The sequence below is a fragment of the Mobula birostris genome, chromosome 20 (genome assembly GCF_030028105.1).
Source record: "Mobula birostris isolate sMobBir1 chromosome 20, sMobBir1.hap1, whole genome shotgun sequence".
Classification (NCBI taxonomy): domain Eukaryota; kingdom Metazoa; phylum Chordata; class Chondrichthyes; order Myliobatiformes; family Myliobatidae; genus Mobula; species Mobula birostris.
The window spans coordinates 8771457-8789124 of record NC_092389.1 but is presented as its reverse complement, the minus strand read 5'-3'; the positions used below and the strand labels follow the sequence as shown (position 1 = coordinate 8789124).

The window sequence follows — 17668 nt, the reverse complement described above, 5'->3', positions numbered from 1 at the left end:
CCACCTCCACACCCATCCTGTTGTATTCTCGTCGTGTTTCCACAGCCAGCCAGCTGAGATTGATTGTAACCCACACATGGAGCAATCTGTTTGAGGGGCTGAACTCGTGACAACTGTACCGGAATGAAGTTGGGGTGGGGGGAGGTGTGAGGAAAGGTTGGGGTTGGGGAGGGTGGGGACCAGTGAGTGCTGAGAAAAGTCAGACCCATGGAGGAACAAAAGCTTCCAGAAGAGAAAGTTGTGCTGGTTTCTCAGCAGTTTAATTATCCAATGGAGCAGCGATCAGCGAGTGAGAGAACAAAGACAGCACAGGAGAGAGCCGACAATCAGACTGACACTGGCTGGTTGCACTTACTTGCTTACTCTAAGCTGAATTCCGGCTGTAACAAGGATTGGTCGAGGTTTGCTGATGCTTTAAAGCAGGTAATCTGCATGGAAATTGAGAGAGTAGTTACATTCCTAAGCAATGAATCTGTTATAACCCTGTTGAAGAGTTCTGTTGAAGGTAAAGTATTGGTGAAATCTATTGTTATTATGGTACAGCATTAAAGGCACCGTGCAATAATACTCAAAACCTCTGAACTCTTGCCTTTACTTCAGAATTTTAAGCGCTTCACTCCTCGTTTGTACCTTTTTCGGACAGTGTCAACTAGCTCAGTCGTACCTGATAACCGGAACTTCACAGTTCTTCATCTTCCTTTTAAACCTAAATTGCATTTTCTCTGGCACCTCTGTATCTATCTTGTGGTACAGAGACTCGAACTGTGTCCAACACCTAGTGAGGGAGAGGTTTGAGATTATTGATTCAGGAATTAATTTAAGCTTATCATTCCATTTCTCACTAATTGAATTTTCTTAGTTAATTGTCTTCATCTTTGTGTAGAGGTCATTTAAGAAATAAAATGAAATCTGCAATTTTACTGCACGGACAAGAAGACAAAGTGAAATTCCTTTGTCACTATTTTCATGCAGACTGTGTCTGTGTTCCATTTTAAATGTCTATTTAAAACTGATTGAGGGGTTCAGCGGGTTCCTGTAAAGACAAATAGAAATCGTGCAGGAGTTATAAGTGAGACCTAATAAAGGGTTCATTGGGTTTATCTTTAGAGTAACAGATATCTGAGAATGAGTTATGGGCTGTGATTTTCAAGGACACTTACAGCACAGAACCAGAACGGGTCAGAGCCAGTGTTTATGCTCTACATAAACCTCTTCCCCACTGCACTTTTTCTCAGCCTGTCAGCATATCCTTCCAATCATTTCTCCTTTGTATAAATGTATCAGTTATCCCTCTCAAAGGCTTCAAATGTTAACAAGTTTCACATTCTCACCGCTTTCCGAAGAAAAGATAGTTTAAGCTTTATAAATTTATGTCCTTAGTTCTGGACTAACACACAAAAATCAAAATCCCCTTTACGTCCTTCCCTATCAAGTTTCTTCACAATTTTACACACTTCATACAAGATTATCCATCAATCTTACTTTCTCCAGACGTAAGTTTCTTCCCCCCGATAATTGTAAACTCTCAATTCCTGGTGCCTCTATGCCATTTGGTGCTACAAAGACCGGAATTGTATGCAACACTCCACGTGAGGTTTAGTTGAGGACTTATAGCTGCCTTTTAATTCTTCCCCTTGAATAACTAACTCTTAAAGATTTACACTCTTAAGATCTTGGTGACCTGTGGTGCCCTTTTATGATATGTAAACCTCTACCTCTAGGTCCCTTTGTGCTCAATCTAGGTGGAAAATTTTCAAGGATTACATGACACTTTATTTGTTATCAAAAACTGCAGTTATTTGTGTTTCTAATTTGAAATTCATTTGCAATTTAAAAGTTCACTCAGCATGTTTGATAATATCTTCATGAACTGCTGTTACTTCCATTAACTAATTATAATTCTCACCACCACTCTCCCCTCAATTACATTAAATATACAAAATTTGTTGTAAGTGACATAAAGAGAACAAAGAAAATTTACAAGGATGTTGCTGGGACTTAAGCTGTAAAGGTTGAATAGGTTTGGACTTTATTCCTTGGTGCGTAGGAGAATGAGAGGAGTTTTGATAGAGGTATAGATTATGAGGGGCATAGATAGGGTAAATGCAACCAAAGGATAGGTGGAACTAGAACCAGAGGTCATAGGTTCAGGGTGAAAGATGAAATATTTAAGGGGAAACTGAGTGAACTGAGTCAATAATTATCAACAGAGTAAGGAGAGCAGGAAAGATCATTTAACGGATGGAGCCGGGGGTACGTTCTCAGTACAGTTAGCCCCCCATCCTGCACCTGTTACTAACTCAACTTCTCCCTCCTTGACCACACTACAGATCAGCTGCCTTTGCAACTCTGCGATGAGTGACAAAATGAATAGTTAAAAGCAGCTGCACAAATAGCAATAAATGGTCAGAGTCCCGTGCGAAGACTACTCAATCTATGCCTTTGCATTAGGGTGTTTTTTTTAAATATGATCAGCACTTTTTAATGGTGCATCTGAAGGGGAGGAGAGAGGCGAGTGGATCATTTATAAAGATCACACCAGTGTGCAAAAGAATTAAAATTCATTGTGGTGGGAAATTATTCTGCAATTAATCTATCTGTTGTTAATTGCAGGTCAAACAAACGACTAAATTGTCTGTTCTCTCTCTTGTCTTGCAAACTGTTGATACAGATCAAATCATTACACAGTGCATTGAGCTGGAATAAGGTAAAACAATAGCAATGCAGAATAAAGTATAAATGCTACAGAAAAAGAGCCATGCAGGTAAATGATAAAGTGCAAGTTTCCAGAATGAGGGGCCACAGTTTGAGGATAGAGGGGAAGCCTTTTAGGACCGAGATTAGGAAAAACTTCTTCACACAGAGAGTGGTGAATCTGTGGAATTCTCTGCCACAGGAAACAGTTGAGGCCAGTTCATTGGCTATATTTAAGAGGGAGTTAGATATGGCCCTTGTGGCTACGGGGGTCAGGGGGTATGGAGGGAAGGCTGGGGCGGGGTTCTGAGTTGGATGATCAGCCATGATCATAATGAATGGCGGTGCAGGCTCGAAGGGCCGAATGGCCTACTCCTGCACCTATTTTCTATGTTTCTATAACGAGGTAGATTGTGAGGGCAACAGTCCATCTTATCATACAAGAGGTCTATTCGGGACTTTGATAACAGCGGGATAGAACTTTCCTATCTTCCAAAATGTATAGTGCAAATGCCCTCAACAGCACAAGAAGAAACCCCTGTGTTCCTCTGGAAGTGGAAATAGCACTTAGCATATCAAACCACACTATGGCAAACGTGCTAGTGTAGAGCTCTATTAGAATAAGGCTACTGAGGTAATTTCAAAGATAAGTTTCATTACGATACTTCACTGACTGTTAAGATCCTGTACTTTTCGTAAATATTTATAATTTTTTTTTAAATTGAGGCTTTATAAGGCTTTGATCAGACTGCACTTGAGGTATTGTGAGCAGTTATGGTTCCCTTATCTGAGAAAGGATGTGTTGGCATTGGAGACGGGCCAGGGAAGGCTCACAAGAATGATTCCAGGAATGAAAGGGTTAACACATGAGGAGCATTTGATGGTTTTGGGTCATGATGAAGGGTTGGCGGGGGGGAGTGGAATCTCATTGAAACCTACCGAATATTGAAAAGCTTATATGGAGTGGACATGGAGAGGATGTTTCAAATCGTGGGGGTGTCCAGGGCCAGAGGGCACAGGCTCAGAATACAAGGACATCCCTTTAGAACAGAGATGAGGAAGAATTTCTTTAGCCAGAGGGCGGTGAATCTGTGGAACTCAGAATCTGTTGTCACAGATGGCTGTGGAGGCCAAGTCATTGGGGATATTTAAAGTGGAAGTTGATAGGTTCTTGATTAGTCAGGGCATCAAAGGGAAAAGGCAGGAGAATGGGGTTGAGAGGGCTAATGAATTAGCCATGATCAAATGGTGGCACAGACTCGATGGGCCAAATGGCCTAATTCTACTCCGGTATTATTATTTTCCTGTCTACTTTTCAGTCAGCATTTTGCTCTGCCTTTGCCAGTAATGTTCATTTGACAATTGATGAAATAAGGTTCAATGAAAGGATTTACCAGGACAATAGAGCATGCAGACTGATGTGGGTGCATTTGTCACAGAACACAGAGCCAGTAACAGAAGTCGAAGGTTGAATAGACAGTTAGACTGTTGAGTAATTGATAGTTAAGGCAGAGATTGCAAAGAGGTTTTGACAGATTGAAGAAGCAACTGGATAGGAAACTGGCATAGAAATTGAATGAGTTTTATTTGAAAGGAACCTATTCAACGATCTCTGAGTCAAATTCTAGTATCCTTGCCTCCAGTCTTGTGCTGGTGAATTGTTTGTGATGGCAGATATCTGCAAATTCACCCACCGAGAAGACTGTTCACTCAATCACTCATCCTCTCCAATGACTTGCTTACCCCATTCAAAGCAGGTCTCTAACTGAACACAGTATGGGTAGCATGACTTTTTTCACTGGAGGCAGTCTCTGCTTCTTCTGACAATGGTCAGCTGCAATTCGCCTGTGGACCCATTCAGCTGGAAAAGAGGCTCTCGTTTCTGCTCCCGTTGCTTGTTCATCCAAGTTTGCTCAGGTTGGCCCGAAATTTAGCAGAATCCTTCTTACCTCTGCATGAAGCACCTGTAAGTATAATACTTGAGAAATAGGTATAAAGAAGGTGTTCAAGACAAGCAGAAAAAGGAGTAGGCTATTTGTGCTATTCCACTATTCAATAAGATTGTGTCTAATCTCATATTATAGCTCCAAATACTATTCCCTCTACACTGCTCAAATGCTCCGTGCACAGAATTCATTGCTGTGTAGCTGAAATTTTCTTTCATAATTTTGAAATGCTAATATAATTTTGAAATCTATGTTAATATAATTGTGAAATACCCTGTAATTAGGTATGTGTTAATGAATATAATCCAGAAATTTTCTAAATAATAAACGTACCACAACCTTTACTTTGAGACATTTTAGAGCTTCAATGTATTGACGTTGTCAAGTTACAAGATTGTTACAAATTGTAACAATAATCACAGAATAGAAGTCAGTAGTTCATTGTTAATAAACCACCGGCAAGCCGAACGCTGACGCTGCCTATTCAAAGCATTTTACATTTGCCATTGTGCCTGTCAGTTATTTTGACTGCCTGACATCGGTTACTTGTGTTGTGAGTTGTAGTTTGTGTTTGTTTGATGTGCATATTACAAAAAAGAATCATTTAAGGTGCTGCACAGTTTTCAGGCCGTGTAAAAATTTCCTGCTCAGGGCAATGGTTGATCGGTGCAGTTGTTAAAAAGAATCAGAGGGAACATTAGCACCAACCATATTGGGGCAGCACAGTAGTGTAGCAGTTTACAGCACCAGTGATCGTCAATCAGGGTTCAGTTCCCACTGCTGATTAAGTTTCATTCCTTGGAGAAAATTTCCTGTGGAGTAAAGCCATTGGGGGTTGTTTGAGACTGGGAGATCTCTATAATTTCATTGGCTGGTGGCCGCTCACTAGTGAATAGATTTAACAAGTTCGCTTTACTTCTTGCTGTTATGGGATTTTAAATGCATCCGCTACAAAACTCTTGAGGATTTCAGCACTTCTGCAGCTTTGGCCGCTTGTACATTCCTGATTTTCAGCACCCCGCCATTGGTGGCTACGGCTGCAGCTGCCAGAACTGTAAGCTCTGCAGTTTTTCTGTGGAGCCTCTCTGTTCCCTTTAAGACGTGACCAATCTCTTTGACCAAACTTCTGACCATCTGTCCTGACATCTCCTAATGTTGCTCAGCGACAGATTTGTTACATAACATTCCCATGAAGCGCCTGGTGATGTTTCATTGAGCTAATGTGAAATTTTGTGATAACAATGCAAGTAATTGTTATCATTCCTTGTCAATTAGAATAAGCACTGAGTTGTCTTGGGAAATAAGTTTTAGGAATCGCAGTGCCTTCTTGTGTAGGTTTGTTTCTGGCAAGCCTTATATTGCTCTATTGAAGTGATAGGATCTTTGGCAGATATTTTTATTCAGATAATATTACTCAGTAATGGCACTATTAAGCATGGGTTAATTTGTTGTGCAGATATTTTTATTCAGATAATATTACTCAGTAATGGCACTATTAAGCATGGGTTAATTTGTTGTGCAGATAAAGCTAACCATGTAAAACTCAGATAATTCCAGCAGCTCAATTTTCACCATTGATTAAATCCAGATAGATCATGTGGAATAATGTTAACTAGCATTAGCTTTCAGTGTATTGGATGAATAAGGTTTGCAGGATATTTTTGAGATTTATGTGATGACCACACTGTGGATTCTGATAATTAATGTTTTGAGAAACAGGAAGAGGTCATCACAACCAAGCAAGTCTCTCTTCATGGATGAGCCAAACCTTCACATTTCCTCATACAGCATGATAGCGTAGTGGTTAACACAACACTTTACAGTACCAGGGACCCAGGTTCAATGGAGTGGTCCTTCTGAATGAGTTCACCTCAGTGCCAGAATCACCAATGGTCCAGGAGTGCCATGAAACATCTGGAAAATAAAAAGTGACCTCCAGATCACTACTGTCAATAAAATCCAGAGAAGGCAGAGGCCAACTGATTATTATCTTGTTGTTCACAGGTTGTATTCCATTTCTAATATTTCAGTTTTAATCTGTTCATTAATTCGTTATGTGCCATGTCATATGACGTAGGTGATCATGGCCTTTCCACGACCATGAATGTTATTGGCAAATTTTACTATAGAAGTGCTTTGTCTTGTTCTGGGCAGTGTCTTTAAAAATGGGTGACCCCAGCCATTGTCAATACTCTTCAGAGATAGTCTGCTTGGCTTCAGTGGTCACAGGACTTGTGATACGCACAAGTTGCCATACGACCATCCACCACCTGCTCCCATGGCTTCACATGACCCTGATCGAGGGGGCTAAGCAGATGCTACACCTCACCCAAGGGTGACCTGCAGGCTAGCGGAGGGAAGGAGCACCTTACACCTCCTTGGATAGAGACGTATCTCCAGCCCACCACCCAAATCTATAGATCATGAAATAACATGAAGATGTGTAACCCAAACAAAATGCTGGAGGAACTCAACAAGTTAGGCAGCATCTGTGGAGGGAAATAATCAGTTGACGTTTCAGGCCAAGACCCTTCATCAAGACTAGAAAGGAAGGGTGCAGAAATTACTATAAGAAGGGCAGCAGGAAGGGAATGAGTACAAACTGACAAGTTGAGTCCCTCCAGCATTTTGTGTGTGTGTGTGTGTTGCTGAAGATTTCCAGCATCTGCAGAGTCTCTTGGTGTGTATTATTACCACGTACATTCCTTCTTTCTGATTCTAGTGTTTTATATCAATTGGTGGATGATTCTTCCTGACCATCCTTATCAAATAATGTAGGTGCAGGCATCTGCCTGTCTCCAGTTCAAATGATGTATAATGAAAGGAACTGGGTTCCACAGATGTGTTCACATTTAACGAAACATGGATAAGGAAGGTGAAGCGGGAAAGAATTTTCAGCCGGGACACAGGCATTCAACAGATTGTCTGGCCTGTTGCAACACTTGGTAAAATGTAGTGGCGAAACTGTGAAATGTTGCCCTTTACTTGACCCTGTCGGCATTCCTCAAGTATTTCACGGGGTTGTGGACAACGCCTAGGGAGCTGACTGCATTAAACTCTATGAAAAGACAGTGTCGACAGTGTGTAGTTAGCTGGTCTAAAGATCCACACAGTGTTTGGTGATAAGGAACGTATGGTTTGTTTAATTCCACAGATTCTTGTTGATACAGGTATATGTTCCTTCCAAACTCTGTATGATTTACTGATTTCCATGATTAGTTCTGATGAGTTTTCTCTCCCACTACACTGTGCAGATGTGCCATACCTCCCAACTGATTATCTTCTTAAGATAACAGGGTGGCAAGCAGGCAAACAGGTTGACAGGCAGTCTGTGACTCCTTTATAGATTCTTTTAGCGTAGAAGAGGCCATTCAGTCCATCATGCCTTTGCTGGTTCTGTAAAGTGTGCTGCCCCAGTTGCTCCACTCTGTCCTGTTCTACTTCCAAACCCTACGGATTTACTTTCTGACAGGTTACCAAGTTTTCTCAGCAGAGCGACTGTGTTCTATTCACACTGACCACCTTGAATCTCCAGTTACAAGTCAACTCCCATTCCCAATCCCACAATGACCTGTCTGCCCTTGACCTTCTTCACTACCACAGTAAGGCCAAATGCAAACTAGGAGAACAGCACCTCACACTATTCATGGGGAATGGTGAAAAGATAGGGGGTGGACAATTACTGGAAGTTTGAGAAATCAATATTTATGCCATCAGGCTGAAGGCTTCTCCAACCCGAGTATGGCCTCATCGTGGCAGTAGAGGAGTCCATGGACAGACATGTTGGAATGGGGATGGGAAGTAGAATTGAAGGGGGTGGCTACCGGGAGGCCCCCCCTTTTCTGGCAGAAAGAGCTCAGTGAAACGGTCTCCCAATCTACGTCGGGTCTCACCGATATACAGGAGGCCACACCAGGAGCACCAGACACAGTATATAACCCCAACAGGTGTCACCTTACCTGGAGGGACTGTTTGTGGCCCTGAATGGTAGTGAGGGAAGAGGTGTAGGAGGAGCACTAGTGGAAGGTGATGGGCAGGTGAAGAGAAAAGAAGGGGTAAGAGGGTAACCAGAATGGGGAATGGTGAAAGAGAGAAAGGAATGTATGAGAAGGAGGAAATGTGTCACCCTCGATCCTCTCAGACGGTCTCAGAAGAGGAGGACAAACCCATTTTACTATACTTTAACCAAAATGGTTTTGCTTTAATTTGAGCACAGTTCTGGGACATCAATAAAACACCACTAATGCTTTGGAATTTTGGTGATAAGAGTCAGAGCTATGGAAGCCAGGGCAATCCAGGAAAGCAAGGCTGTCTAATGATTAATGGCTAACCTTTAAAATGTCTGGAATGTCCCCAAGGATTCTCAGCATCTGAAAGTGTAGCCCAGTGATCAGTGAGAACCGCAGTTCCCTCTGACACAGTCAGACAAGTTCCCTGACTCAGATATAAATAAGCTACTTCATCTGCTGTCTGATAAGTAATCACAGTTGGGAGCCATGAACACTGAGGTTCAGGCTTCCAGGATGAATCCACTCTGAGCAAAGATGGCAGCATGAGGTGTGTACAGCATTCTTATCTTTTTAATAGTAATGTCTTAAATGTAGGGTCAAATTACTGAGGGCCAGCAATCCTTAATATAGGCAACAATTGAATAGAGGGTATAACCAGAGAAGGTTACAATTCATAGTGTGACACTAGTTTCTGTAGGTTCCTTTGTGTTTCTGCCTGTATTGAGTACTGAGGGAAGGATATATGTACACAGTAATAACAGCAGCATAGATCAGTAAAGAAGTGGTTATACTCAAGAAGACAGCTGTGTGCATTGTGGAAAAGTACCTTCTTCAAAAGTTTTATATTGGTGTTAAATGCATAAAAGTATTTAGAAGAGTATATTGCACAATGCTGATAATAGATAATCCCAGATTCCCATTCTTGTTCAGGCCATTGGGGGTTTGAACACACAAGTTGGGCCGACATTTTGCAAAGCACAGAGGGAGTTAAGGTCCCATCTTTTCAATTAGATTAAACAGAGATCTTGTCTGCTCTCATAAGTGAGGAAAGTGCTTCTCGTGGCATCATTTCAGAGAACAAAGGAGTTCTACCTCTCACCATTTATTCCTCATTAAAAATGATTACTTGTTCATCATGTCATTCATATTCCATAAATGCTTATGGCAGAGGAGGAGACCAATTGGCCCTTCAAGTCTGTCAATTCTCAGAGCAATTCCAGTTTCCCCGTGACCTACTCTTAACATCCCCCCCCCATCCCCTCTCCTACCTTCACATACAGATTTACCACTTGGGCTATTTCCGGAGTCCAACAAACCCATGAATCAGCACATCTTTGGGATGTGGGAGAAAACTCAAGCACCTGGAGGAAAACATGCAAACTCCAAACAGAAAGCACCAGAGGTTTGAGGCAATGGCTCTCCCCTACTGCCTCACTGTGTCACCTAATTTTGGGAGCTTGCTGTGCACAAACTGTGTGTCACTTTGTCATAGTACAACAGCGAGGTACCCTTGAGAAGTACTTCACTGGCTGCTTAAAAAAACACTCTGTGAAACCAGGGGGCACTGACACAAGATAAGAAGGAAGAGATTTACTAGAGTCCTGCTGGGAGCTTCTTTTCCCAGAGGATAGAGAGTACCGGAAATGAGGTACAGTTGCAACGTTCAGAATTAGAATCAGGTTTAATATCACTGGCATATGTTATGAAGCTTGTTGTTTTGTGGCAGCAGTACATTGCAATACATAATAATAAAAAATATAAATTACAAAAAGAAGTATATATAAAAAGAAAATTAAATTAAATAATAGTGCAAAAAGTGAGGGGGAGAATACTAAGGTATTGTACATGGGTTCATTGTCCATTCAGAAATCTGATGGCAGAGGGGACGAAGCTGTTCCTAAAATGTTAAGTGTGTGACTTCAGGCTCCTTTGCCTCCTCCTTGATGGTAGCAATGAGAAAAGGGCATGTCCTGTGTGATGGGGGTTTTTAATGATGGATGCTGCTCGCCTTTTGAACATCAGAATCAGAATCAAGTTTAATATCACTGGCATATGTTGTGAAATTTGTTAACTTAGTGGCAGCAGTACAATGCAAGACATTGTAACGTAGAAAGAAAAAATAAGTAAATCAATTATAGTAAGTATATATGTGTATTAAATAGCTACATTAAAAATAGTGCAAAACAGAAATAATAAACAGAAGTATTGAGGTAGTGTTCACGGGTTCAATGTCCATTTAGGAATCGACGGCAGAGGGGAAGAAGCTGTTCCTGAATCACTGAGTGTGTCCTAGACGCACTCTAGCATCTAGACATGTCCTAGATGCTGGGAAGGCTAGTGCTCATGATGGAGCTGACAGATTTTACATCTCTCTGCAGCTTTTCCTGATCCTTTGCAGTGTTCCCTCCCCCCACCCCCATACCAGACGGTGATGAGCCAGTTAGAATGTTCTCCACGGTACATCTGTAGAAATCTGAGAGAGTCTTTGGTGGCATACCAAGTCTCCTCAAAATCCTAATGAAATATAGTCACTGTTGTGCCTTCTTTGTAATTGCATCAATATCAATTTAAAGAGGCATTTGGATAGGTACATGGAGGAGAGGGGCTTGGATGGTTATGGGCTGAACACAGGCAACTGGAACTAACAGAGGGATGCTGTGGTAGACACAGGACAGTTGGGCTGAAGGGCCTGTTTACTCTATGACTGTAACTGTCCTGCTCTTCTCTGATATTGTGTCACCGGATCCTTTACCTGGATTTTGAACTCGGGTTCATTGAAAGGGGTGTGAACCACCGCCACGAGCCATTCCTTCTTCCTGCTCCACTGGCTAAAGTTTCTAATGTAACCACGCCTTAAAATGCAGAGGCTGGTGTGAAAGCCAGGCTTAAGTTTAGAGGGAGGCACCTGACTTCTGCTGCTTGTTCTGATTGGTAGTGTCATGTGACCGTGGGGATAGAGAGAGCAGAAGCAATAAAGGAACGTTAACTGTTTTGACATGTTATGGGTGGGAATGTATCAGGCAGGACACCTTGAACAGTATGTGTGCAGGGAAGGCTCTTTGAAGTGTTTGGATTTGAAATCTTCTTGCTACTAAATGGACCTACAGATTCACAACGTTCCGGGAGATGAACTCACCAATGGATCAGTTGTAAGTGCCTTGTGCTGGTTTGGGATGGCCTGAAACCTTTTCATTTAACTCTTAAACTGCTGAGCAATGTTGGTCAAATCTCGTATTCAAGTTAAGTTAGTTATAGAGAAAGAATCCCTGGGAGGAGTCACCAGGAATATTTTATTATATTAAATTTAAGAATTCAGATAAAGGAATCGAGCTACTCGTTTAGCAGTCTCATCAGGAGCTGAGATGCAACGCCAAGAAAATCAGAAGGTGAAGGAGTGTTTGTTGGTGCCAAGTTAGGGTATAAATAGCTGACAGTTTGTAGGACGAAGGGAGCTGAGGGAGACAGGAGGTCTCACAGATTTGAAGCACTGTGCAGAATAAAGTTGGATCAGTGAGTGCTGATGACAGTGTGGTGAGGTGAAAGGAATCAGGAAGTTTATAGGTTTAGAAAGCACCAAAGTTCTGTGTGGAGAAAAATGATAAGAATGTTACAAACAATGAGGATTTGTCACAGCGAACGGGTTCAGGAGTAAAGAGAAAATGGGCAAGAGTGAGGAGTTTTCTCCATCTGTGCCACCCTAGAAAGGTGGAGGGAGACTGAGTTGGAGGAAAGCCTCTTGATACAGCTAGCAGCTATTAGCATCACTCTGTGTATTTCACAATATCCTCCATCTCTTTCCCAGCATCCAAATAAGCACTCTACTCCTTCCTGAAGGATTGTCTTGGAATATTTTATTATAGCTGGTTTACAAGGGAACTGTTACAGATTTAGAAGGCTGAGAGGGGATCTTATTGAAACATATAAGATTATTAAGGGATTGGACACGCTGGAGGCAGGAAGCATGTTCCCGCTGATGGGTGAGTGCAGAACCAGAGGCCACAGTTTAAGAATAAGGGGTAGGCCATTTAGAACGGAGTTGAGGAAAAACTTTTTCACCCAGAGAGTGGTGAATGTATGGAATGCTCTGCCCCAGAAGGCTGTGGAGGCCAAGTCTCTGGATGCTTTCAAGAAAGAGATGGATAGAGCTCTTAAAGATAGTGGAATCAAAAGTTATGGGGATAAGGCAGGAACTGGATACTGATTGTGGATGATCAGCCATGATCACAGTGAATGGGTGGTGCTGGCTTGAAGGGCCGAATGGCCTACTCCTGCACCTATTGTCTATTGTCTGTTGTCTATTTGGTTCATGGAATGTTTTGCAGCATGTGTCTTAAATCCTATGTCTCTTCACCCTTGTGTTCATTGATCTATATTGGCTTCTGATCCAGCAAGATTTCCTTACCTTTGTATTTAAATCTTGTCCTTGCCTCCACCCAGCTGGCTGTAAACAACTCAACAACCCTCTCGTATCTCTGTGCTCTTCTAATTTTGTGTGCCTCTAATTTCCTTCACTTTCCTATTGATTGACTTCTATTGAAACCTCCCTGACTGAATAACTGAATATCCCAGCTGCTTCTATAAGTAGCACAGACCTGCTTTATTAACAACATGAAGCATAGAACAGCAGAGCACAGTACAGGCCCTTCAGCCCACAATGTTGTGCTGACCTTTTAACCGACTCTAAGATCAATCTAACCCTTCTCTCCTACTTAGCCCTCTAATTTTCTGTCATCATGTGCCTATCTAAGAGTTTCTTAAATGTTTCTAAGATATCTGATTATTGTTACTTACTGTTTATATTAAAATTTCTTTGTGGTCTCCTGTTAAGTTCAGAGTGATAATGCTCCCATGAGCACTCTGGAGATGCTGCTGCTTAAGTGGCTTGTTTTTGTATTGATCGATGACTGCTTCATTTCCAAATTATCAACCAGTTGTCAAAATACAAGGAGACAACAAAGAAATTGGAAAATAAATGTTCACAACATCTGGACCATTGTTTGCTCATTCTAAATTTAAGTTCATGCAGAGAAGCTGAGTAGTGACGCAGAAAATGGAAATTAAATGTAACTGATAATGTTCCCCTTGGAAAACATTTCCTTTGGTACAACATGTTCTTGAACAATTCTAGTCATTTTGCACTCAGTGATGGGGTGTGTGTAATTCAGCAAGATATTAGAATGCAGAGGAAATAGAACTGTCAAAGAGTACTGGCTAAGGACACGGAGAAGCTGCTGAAAAATATTTACACACTAATAAAGCAGAAAATGCTGGAAGTATTCAACAGATCAGGCATTCACTATGGAAAGAAAAACAGTTAATGTGTTTCAGGGCCAGACAGGACTGAGGAAGAGTACCAGAGCTGAAATGGTAACTGTTTCTCACAGGGTTGCTCCAGTTTCCTCCCACATTTCAAAGACAGACGGATTGGAGTTAGTGAGTTGTGGGCACACTGTGTTGGCGCCAGAAGCGTGGCCACACTTGCAGGCTGACCAACGCACATTTGATTTGCTGCATTTCACTGTATGTTCCGACGCACATGTGACAAGTGAGGCTCATCTTTCCAGACGCTGCCCGATCCGCGCCGAACATCTCCAGCACTTTATTTTGCTGTTTTGTTTTAGATTTCTTGCTTCGGCACTCTTTTTGACTTTCATTGTATTTACTCACTGTTTTAATCTTGAATTCCATGCCAGGAATGGCAGTTACATTATAGCTTTAGGTTTATTTGTTGGTTTCAAAAGAAGACTGCGCAAAAGCATGAACAAAATGTCCGCCAGAAAAAGCAGGATCTCCTGGTGGCCACCCATTATAATTCCGTTTCCCAGTCCCATTCCGATATGTCAGTCCATGACCTCCTCTGCTGTCGCAATGAGGCCACACTCAGGCTAGAGGAGCAACACCTTATATTATGTCTGGATAGCTTCCAACCTGATGCCATGAACATCGATTTCTCAAGCTTCCGGTAATTCCTACCCCCACCGCTTCACCATCCCCTATTCCCAGTTCCCTCTCTCACCTTATCTCCTTGCCTGCCCATCACCTCCCTCTGGTTCTCCTCCCCCTTTTCTTTCTTCACGGCCTTCTGTCCTCTCCTATTAGATTCCCTCTTCTCCAGCCCCGTATCTCTTTTACCAATCAACTTCCCAGCTCTTTACTTCATCCCTCCCTCTCTCCCGGTTTCACCTGTCACCTTGTGTTTCTTCCTCCCCTCCCCCACCTTCTTACTCTGACCTCGTCTTTTTTTCCCAGTCCTAATGAAGAGACTCAGCCCAAAACATCGACTATTTATTAATTTCTATAGATGCTGCCTGGCTTGCTGAATTCCTCCAGTATTTTGTGTGTGTTGCTTGGGTTTCCAGCATCTGCAGATTTTCTCTTGTTTGTGCAAAAGTATAAGCTGTGATGGCTAAAGGGATGGAGAAGAGGGAATAGAGTCGAATTTATGGAATCCAAAACAAACGTAATAGACTGAATAGTATCCTGCGTTGTAGGGTTCTGTGATTATGCACATAGTGAACTTCATCTGTGTTTTTAATTATGTTGGTTTGAGGGGGAAATATTGGTTAAACCTAGTGGCCTTAACAAACTCACTGTCAGGTCCATGTCTCTGTACTCCCGCTTGCACAAATCACTTCAGGTGAAGTTTCTTTCACAATAAGATGCAGATTAAAGTCTGAAGATTGGCTTTATTTGTCACATGTACACTGAAACATCAAAACGTCCGGTGAAATGCATTGTTTGCACCAATGACCGGCACACTCTGAATGTGCTGGTGGAAGCCTGCGGGTGTCGCCATGCTTCCAGTGCCAATTTAGCATGCCCACAATTTACTAATCCTCACCTGTACACCTTTGGAATGTGTGAGGAAGCCCACACGTTTACAGGGAGAACATACAAACTCCTAACAGAATTGAACCCCAAATTTACAGCTGGTCTGTAAAGCATTATGCTAACTGCCATGGTACCATGCCCCCCTCACCAATCACAGATAATGTGGTGTTGACAATCCCATACCATGTTAAGATTTTTATATAGAGTTACAGAGGATGAGGAGTCAGCCAATCAGTCTGTTTATAAGCCACCTCCCACCTACTACCTATCAACATATCTTTCTGTTCCTAATACATAATTTGGAGCAGAATTGGATCATTTGTCTCCTCAAGTCTGTTAGAATTTCAACACGGCTAAATTTCCACTTTCACCTTACTGCTCTGTCCCCCTTCCCATATAACAGGTCCTTCTCATCTTACAAAATCCGGACTGGTGTACAGCCTATACAGATAACTGTGTATATGGGAGAGCAGCAGGATGGGTTTGCTGGCTGCAGCCATCTATCTGCTGCATGGCAACTCTGTTCACGGGCACATTTCCAACCTGCAAACTGGTTGGGTCACGAACAGTTCTTAGGATCAGCTTATATAAATACTATTTTTTTTTTATTTTCCTGTAAATGCCTGCAGGAAAATGAATCTCAAGGTAGTATATGGTGACATAAAAATACTTTGACAATAAGTTTACTTTGACTTTGACTTTGGCTTTGATAGGAACGAAACCTTGTTGTAACGTGGGGAACACCTATACCTCTGTAGCTGAAAACAATCAGTCACACTCTTGAATGTTCTCTACTGAGCAACCACAGCCCTCGGGGTGGAGAATTGAAAAGATTTGCAATTCTCTGAATGAAGTAATTTCTCCCTTTCTATCCCAAATGGCCAAAACTTTACACATTAGCATCTGCTCGAGTTCTAGATTCAAGACAGAATAAACAGCTTCTTAAAATCTACTCTGTTAAACCACGAGGAAATTTATGCATTACTGTGAGATCACCCCTCATACATCTAAATTCCATATAATAAATATCTGTTGTGCTTGTCAGAGTGATTTAATATTGATCATATAAATAGTGTGGCCTCTCTCTACATGGATATTATGGATAACTCTACTCCTGTTACTGCTGAATCCATCTTCTGGAGAGAATGCGTTGGAATGATCGTGTTCCGAGCTTGACTATTCCGATGCATTCTTGCTGATGTTCTTCAGCTCTTTGTGTATTTGAACTCATTCTAAAGTGTGCTGTCCTTGTCCTATCTCAAGTGCGCACACTTGAGTTGAGTATGATGTTCTTCTAAAGGGTTGTTTTTTTTGCTGGGTCCTTGCGTGGCTGTAGAGGCTGATCCAAGATGTACATATTCTGGTGCAGTGTTGGCATGAAGAAGTGGTGTCTGTGGTTAATGCTTGGGTCGTTTGGTTGTTCAGTCTCTCCTACTGCAGCTGGCTCTTCTCCTCTGTGGCACAGCAGAGGTTGTTACTCCCATTAAGTCCTATTCACTCATCAGTGTCACCGAGCAGCATTGAATTCTGGTGAATGTTAAAATTCCCTTCCTTGTTTCAAGCTCCGTCTCTGGTCTCACCCTGCCGACCTCTTTAATATCCTCCAGCCCAACAAGGTAGTTGTGCTCCTCCAACTCCCGTCTCATTCACATCCTTGGATTTACTTGCTCCACCGTTGGCAGATGCACTTCCAACCACCAGGCTGCTAAATTTTGGAATTTCCTTTCAAACCTCCCAAGACATTCCTTGCAATTTATCTTTTTGACCAAGTCATTGGTCATTCATTCTAATACTGCCTTATAAGGGATGGTGCCAAATCTGTTTGTTCATGTTTCTGTGAAGCGCCTTGGAATGTTTTGCCACGTGAAGTTCTATATACAGTAAATGTAAGTTATTATTCATGTTTGTCTTTGTCTTTTTTGACAGACGTGTCTGCTACAAGTATTCACTATAGGAAGTCAGTAATCATTGTAATTAATCCTCCTGAAATATGACCCAGAATTATCAGTCACAAACAATATTCTCAACCCCTCAGTGTATGCCCATTGTAAAGCCTCCTGGCATCTTTAATGCTGTGGCTGCAATGATGATTGAAATTGTGTTTCACAAAGCTAATTTAGTCTCTTGAAGATGTATATAGCAGATAAGATGGAACCAGTGGATTTGATCAGGTGTCACTCAAAGATT

At 41.9% G+C, this 17668-nt stretch overlaps 1 protein-coding gene across 12 annotated transcripts in view; it reads left to right on the top strand.

Moving 5' to 3' along the window:
- The window catches only part of phldb1b (pleckstrin homology-like domain, family B, member 1b), a 406573-nt gene that overhangs the window by 299965 nt on the left and 88940 nt on the right, over positions 1–17668 (top strand). The window lies entirely within an intron of this gene.